This window comes from Amblyomma maculatum, chromosome 5 (genome assembly GCF_055883805.1).
Source record: "Amblyomma maculatum isolate TAMU_Amacu chromosome 5, ASM5588380v1, whole genome shotgun sequence".
Classification (NCBI taxonomy): Eukaryota; Metazoa; Arthropoda; class Arachnida; order Ixodida; family Ixodidae; genus Amblyomma; species Amblyomma maculatum.
In genome coordinates, this window is record NC_139348.1 from 97,264,725 (window position 1) to 97,271,928 (window position 7,204).

Here is a 7,204-nt window from a genome sequence, read left to right on the forward strand (position 1 = left end):
GATCAGCGGAACCTGCAGACAAGCAAAGACGAACGAATTCGGAGGCATGTTCTGCGTGCCGCGCCCGCCACTGGATTGGATTTATGCCTTCAAACAGTCTTGTTCTAGTGCCCCAATGGCCGAACCAAAAGCCTTTGGATTTGTCTAAATTAAGAGCGGCGCCTGATACATCATAGAACTGTTCAGTCAAGTGCAAAGCCTCAAGTACACTCTTTTTGTCAGGACAAAAGAGTGCGATATTGTCCGCATAGGCTAAAATCTTAACTTCACATTGAGCCAGAGAGAAACCACGGATGGCTGCACTGTTAATTACACTGAGACATCTATGGGTTTCCAGATATAAGGCAAACAACAGTGGAGACAGTAGACATCCTTGACGAACAGATCATTCCAGTGGTATTAGTTTCGTTAGCTCCTGATTAACAATGAGTCTTGTATACGAGTTCATATAACACAGCCTTATGCCTTTGAGCAAAACGTCACCAATGTTTGCATGCTCCAAGACCACGAACAAGAAATCGTCTCGAAATTTATCAAACGCCTTTGCCAGGTCAATTTGAATCAGAGCTACACCGAAGCAGCCCTCGGAGGCTGCCTAAATCACTTTCCAGTCCAACTGTGGAACCCGCAGCTTCCCAAATGTCCAATGGGCGCTGAGCCGCTTCTTTTGGCTCCGCCCATCTGTTCCCCCAGCACCTCACGCACAAACGCGCACACATATACACACACCTCCTCGCACTTGTACAGGGGATGCTGTAAACAGCTGCAGAACAGCCAGGCTGTCCCCGTTGCTCCCTATGATGCGGCGATGTCGTGTCTCGTTCCAAGCATCTTCAATGCCGCCGGCCAGTCGATGGTGCACACTTACTCAGCAGCACAAAACCCTGTTCAAACCAATATGTCTTAATGGCCTTCGAACGGCGCGTGCAGCAGCTCCTCCCTGAGAGCAATTAAGGAAGCAAGCTTCTGCAGTGAAATCACAATACGATGATTGCAGCTGCTCCACTTCGCCCCGCTGACCCGGCCCATTGTCCAGAAGTTTCCAGTCAAAAAACGTAGTCTTTCTGCAACGGCGCCGGCCAGGCGATAGGGCACCCATCTACCTGCCGCCAAACAGGAGCCTGAAAGAACTACACCCTGTTCCAAGCCAGTCAGTCTTAATGATCACGTGTTGACACAATCAGCATTTTTCAGTCAACACTGGCCTCCTTACGAATGGCTAAGGAAGCCATCCCCCGCTGCTGGGTCACAACAGGACGGCGTGCCGCGGCTCCTGGTTCGCCCCGTTGCCGTGGTTCATTGCTCAGAGGAGGGGCGCCGAAGATCAAAGGACGCCCGTTCTTGTTGCCGACAAAAGCGTTTTTCTTCAATTTACTTGTAGAAGACGCGCCTTTCCATGTCGAGAAGATAAGGATCCGCGCTCCTTTGTCCTGATGTCCCCCGTCAACACGCCTCGGCCCGCTGACGCGTTCTCGGAAAACCGCATCCGGCTTTCCAGCTGCGCTCTCCGAATGCGCGGATTTATGGCCGATTGCTCGGACATAACAGCCCTGAAACACATTTATGTCTATCTCCTCAGCTTAAGTGTGCTTTATTTGCTCTGCTTTAGAGCTCTGTTCTTGGTTTAGTGACCTAACATAAAAACGGAATAGCACAAGGAGGTATAATTTATGCGAAGCGTAATTTCTCAGTCACATGTAGGACACCCAAGCTTGGAAATCTCGGCACTTTGCAAAAATATCGCAAATTCACGCATATCCTGTTTGCATTAATTTTCCCTAAGCTAAAAAAAATCATCTGAAAGGATGTTCCGGTGTATTTACGAGCTAAGCTCCGCAGATGGATAAAGAGGATCCCCGCGGTCCAAGTTTGAGATGAATTCATTTTCTTCGTTTTTGTGCCGCGCAGATTTACTCAAAAAGAGATACGCAGAGCACTGCATTTTGATTTGTGCATTAACTTTCAGGCAGAATATGCAGCAAAATAAGCTCGGCGACTTTTAGAACTGTGCCTAGTGACGTACTTATGATCATCTGGATGGGGGGGTATTCAAAGTAGCTTCGACGTCATCTAGCCTTCCCTAGTCAACCGAGCGGTCAAGCTCATCAATCGGACTTCAAAGGAGCAGGTGGATTCCTCGCTTGCACGGCTAACGTGATGCGCCTCCCCCCTCCCCCGAACGGAGTGAGTGTATCTCGGGAAGGGAAGGACTCGATTGGGGAGACAGCAGAAAGAGCGCACAATTAGCAAAAAAAAAATAAGAAAACGAAAGAACAAAAACGAGATCGTTCAGGAAGGATGAGGGCGGGGGGGGGGGGGGCGGGGGGGGGGCGAAAGCCCAACGAGACGGACTGGAACTGTGGTTGCGCTTTTTGCAGACGTGTGTCTTCCTCCTTGACCAACCATCAACAACGCACCATAGTACGTCAGAGAAGCAACGGGCTGCAACGGAATCAACGCAGGACACATTCCGCAGAAGCAGGCGCACCGAATGTTTCCTCTGCGGCGCGCTCCTGTAGGTAGCCATACATGTTGCCCTGCTGCGCCCGGTGCAACATGTAGGCTCCCTAGCGCTCCTGCGACTGACAGCGCCACCTACGCTTCTCATCACTCCTGCGACCACCTCTCCCCCATTGTCGCGCGCTGACGACGGCACACCTCTCAATTCTAGAACATAACTTGTGAGCGAGATCAGATTAAGACTTGACTTGACTTGCACTGGCACTTTTATTTACGCACAGAAAATCATAATTGACAACATAATTACACGGTTATTATCAAACAGTACATACTAAATATTACATATATTATTCATATACGCAAATGTAGACAGTGAGACTTATGCATTATTTTTGTCTATTAGGTCCCATTATGAATACTTGGTAGCACAGCGAGGCGCCTCGCTAGCTCGCTTGTGCGGAAGGGAGATACGCGCCGCTAAAACTCTTGCGCGACGTTCTGCTGGCGCTCCGCTGGGGACTGGGAGCGGACCAAAAGGTAAACCCGCTCTGCTAAATGTCTCTAAAGCCTCTTGGACATCTTTGTCGGTGTTGTACAAGGAGGTTATAAAAAACATTAGCTATGATTTAACTCTGGTTAAGCCTAGTTGAATTGCGATAGCAACGGTGGAAGCTTCGTTTGCCTGCTACATTATTCCCCTATCCCGCCCTATCAGTGTAAGGTGCTATATTATTTGGGCAACTTCAGCTCATTCTTTGAGAGTATGATGCGAGAGCAAAGTTACCAGTTTCTTCTTCTTCTGTATTGCACTTCAATAAAGTCTACGTTTTCTTCTCTTGAGATTGATTATTGAAATACTGCGGACCATGCATGGTCCTAGCAGGAGGGGCACATTCAAACATTTTACAGTACAAGAAATGACAAGCGTATGCATAGAGAAAAAAAAAAGTCAAACAATCAATCAGAATTGAAGATATAGACAGGCATCGCAGCACAAAACAAGCCCAAAACCAAAACTCATGAAATAAGGAGATGACGTTCCAACTGCGTTGCAAAATTGCTGGACAGAAAACTATGAGAAGGTAAAGCATTACATTCGGATACAGTTCTGGGGAAGTAGCTATTTTTAAACGGGTTTGTGCGGGTGAAAATTGGTGCCACTTAGTGTTCCTGCGTGTGACTGATTCTCCTCGTACAATGCTTTTATGCATTTAGGCAACTTCATTTTTATTTTTCCTTGTAGGCAGTGATGAAGCAAGATGTGGCGACTAACCTTCCTTCGGGATTCTAGGGTGTGTATGTTGTGTTGTTCCATAAGCATACATGGTGAATCATGCTTTTTATATTTGCTATAAATCGCACAGCTTTTCTTTGCACATGCTCGAGTTGTATGATATCTTTTTTATTACGGGGGGCCCATACAACCGCCGCATACTCAAGTTTAGCTCTTACGCAGTTGTTATAGGCAAGACGCTTAGTACTAGCAGGAGCATTCCTAAGTTGTCGCTTAAGAAACCACAGTTTGCGAAGTGCAAGTTTCTGATACGTGTTTCTACCAAGGTAATTTCTTTGTAAGCGTGACCTCTAAGTATTTATATGACTCCACCTCTAAAATATTATTGTTGTTAAGCTGATATGTAAAGGGACACGGGTATATTTTCCTTGTTACTCTGAAAAGTACTGCTTTATCAGTGTTTACCTGCATACCCCAATTTGTACACCAGTTGGAAATATAGCTTCTAAAGTATCCTGTAATATTTCTTGATCTTTTGTGCACGTAATTTCTTCAAACACAACACAGTCGTCGGAAAATAATAGGGGAGAAACCTGCGCAGGAATAACATCTAACAGGTCATTGATGAAAATTAAAAAAGGAGCGGGCTCAAGACACTTGCCTGAGCACGCCAGAAGTAACGTCTAACATCCGAGAAAAACAGTTCCTGATGGTGACGTCTTGTTTCCTATCACTAAGGCAGGCTTTGATCCAGTGGACAATACTTTGAGGAATACTGCCAATACGTTCAAGTTTAAACAACAGTTTTACATGTGAAACTAGGTCAAAAGCTCTTGAGAAGTCCAGGAACAATACATCGAGTTGACCGTTCCCGTCCAACCTACATCCAAGTTCATGCACAGTCAATAGCAGTTGCGTGACAGTTGATAGCCCTTTTCGAAAACCATGTTGGAATTCAGATAATACCTTGTTGCCCTCTAAGTGTTGCCGATTATATGATGCTATAACGTGCTCCGGCATTTTACAGCACGTACTTGTAACCGAGATCTTCTCGGCTGTTCAAGGTCAAGCGTGGCTTCCACCGGGACCACGCGACGGCTCGAATCCTGGCGCAGTATTGTTATCGCAATAAAAATTGCTGGAGTGAAAGCCACACCCGTTGAATGAAGCCTCAGCGACGCCATCTTGAGGGGGGCCGGAAAGCATGCCAGTGGCCATAGGGCGCGCCCGCTGAGCGCACGAAGAAATTGAGGTTCTTCAGTTCCGCGGCATGTAACACGATCAAGACAAAACTTGTTGGTTCATGCATCGCTGAGGGTTGTACGAGCTGTGTAAAAACGACACCAGGAGTCGCATTTCACAAATAGCGCTCGGTGTAACTCATTCCGAACTGACAGTCTTCCTTGCATTGCAGCGCGTACGTGCGGGCATATAGCGGCTGTTCCTTCTCTGCTAGGTTTCCAAATGATAGAGAAGCGTGAACACTAGGTACGGTCTGTTCTTAGCGAGGGCTGGCACTGGAAAGGCGAGAGCAGCTTGTGTTTGGCTCATTCTACTCCAGAAATATTTGACTGGACTGGATAAACGGCACGGTTGCTCATATGCTCTGTGCCGACATACTGGTAGAAAGCTATCGAACCTGATTGAGGTTCGAAGTGCAGTTACACAACGAACTTAACAAATCAGCAGAGGATATACGCGCTTTCATAAGCAACTAATCAATGAATACTATGGCAGACGTAAATGTATTTTAGATGCAAAAAAGGTCACTCACCCAAATCCATTATTCTGCCGTGAACGCCTAAATAGTTGCTGCATCAGTCGAAATCAAATGGTGATAGCTGCGAAGCCTTCCGACGAGCAATGACGTACCGCCGAAAGTCACATAAAGGTTCGTTGCAGCTGCCGCGATGAACACCTCACACGTCCCATCTTACTTAGCGGCACTGGTGATTATGCATGCAGAACGCACACAGGCCCAATGACTTCTATATCACCCCAAACAATGCAGACAAGAAACACCGTCAGCAAGCGGCGTGGTTTTTAAGAATTTTGATATCTGACTGCGCTAACGGCGCAGCCGCCGCAGCACTGTAACGTCCGGGATTCCCCGGTGTCGAGACCTCCGTGTGCAACACAGCCAACCGTTAGGCAAAAGCGCCGATTTTTAGAAAGGTAGGTCAAGCGCCCCACGTGTGCGCATGCGTGTCTCTATGGGCACATCTCCTGGCTTGTCAACACATAGGTTACCATGCAGCTAGGTTACTGTGCAAAGGTTGCTTGTCAGTATGATGGTAACCTTGAAACGTTTTAATATTGGTCGTAACCTTCTGTCTGCGCTTTTAGTAAAGAACAAATGACAAAAAAAGTGGTGACTAATTGTAACCTTTGCTAGATAGGTTACTGACGTCTCATAGTTAAATTATAGATTAGAATGTTTAGAGTGCATATATACTCGAGACTGACGTCAGCGATCATGTGTCTCGCCGCGCAGCTGTTCACGCATTAAGATACTTCCCACGTCAGTTGACCTTCCACCTTGACATTGACTTTTGATGCCCACATATCTACCCAAAGTGGTTGACCTTGAAACTTTTTGAAGGCCATCGGAAGCACACTGCGACCTCAGCTTTACCTATGTAGTCAAGCTATCGTCCAGCGACCGGCTACGGCCGCCGACACCGCTTCGTCGGAACACGTCCGGGAATGGAATCCCTAACTTCCCGCTGAGTCGCGATAATCCCCAACATTGGTAATTCAAACGATGAACGTAGTAACCTGCGCTTTAGTGCCTGAAGTGAGTCTGACTGCGTGTTTACCAAACGCTATGCTTCGCTAAAAGCAGGAGGGAGAAAACAAAAATTGGCCTGCGCAATGATCGAACCCTACTACCTCCGCATTATTAGCAGACACTGTGACCAACTTAGCTAGTAGGCCATTTTTTATTTATTGCCCGACTTTTACAATACAACACAATTAACAAAAAATCGATCTACAAACAAGCTCGCACAAGGTTTTTTAAAATCAGCCTGCCAGAGGCTGACATCGTTTCACTAAAAGTCGTTTAGAATCATCAAAGGCTTTACCCTTGGCAGCCACTCGGGTCTATCACCAGCTAACTTTGCAACCTCGAAGAACCGGTGCAAAGCCTCACGGAAAAGAATTCGTGCAGGACGCGCATCAGGATCACAGTGATATCCTACCATGCGGGACCTCTATATACTTTGGAGGCTAATTAACATGATTAAATCATACAGATCCCTCTCCTCATTTTGTAACTGTAGACACCGTGTTACATGAAGGCCATGAGGCAATTATTTATCGCTCTTTGAAGTATACGTCCTAGAAAAAATCCCCTTCCCAACCCTGAAACAAATACGTTGTTTATCCTCTCTGGCTGTTAACAAATGAAGCAGTGCGCACTTCAGTGGAGACATAAGTCCCTTCTCTGCACAAAAATTTTCCTCTACAAGCCTCGGACCATATCAACGACCAGTTGGCCTCGGTTAC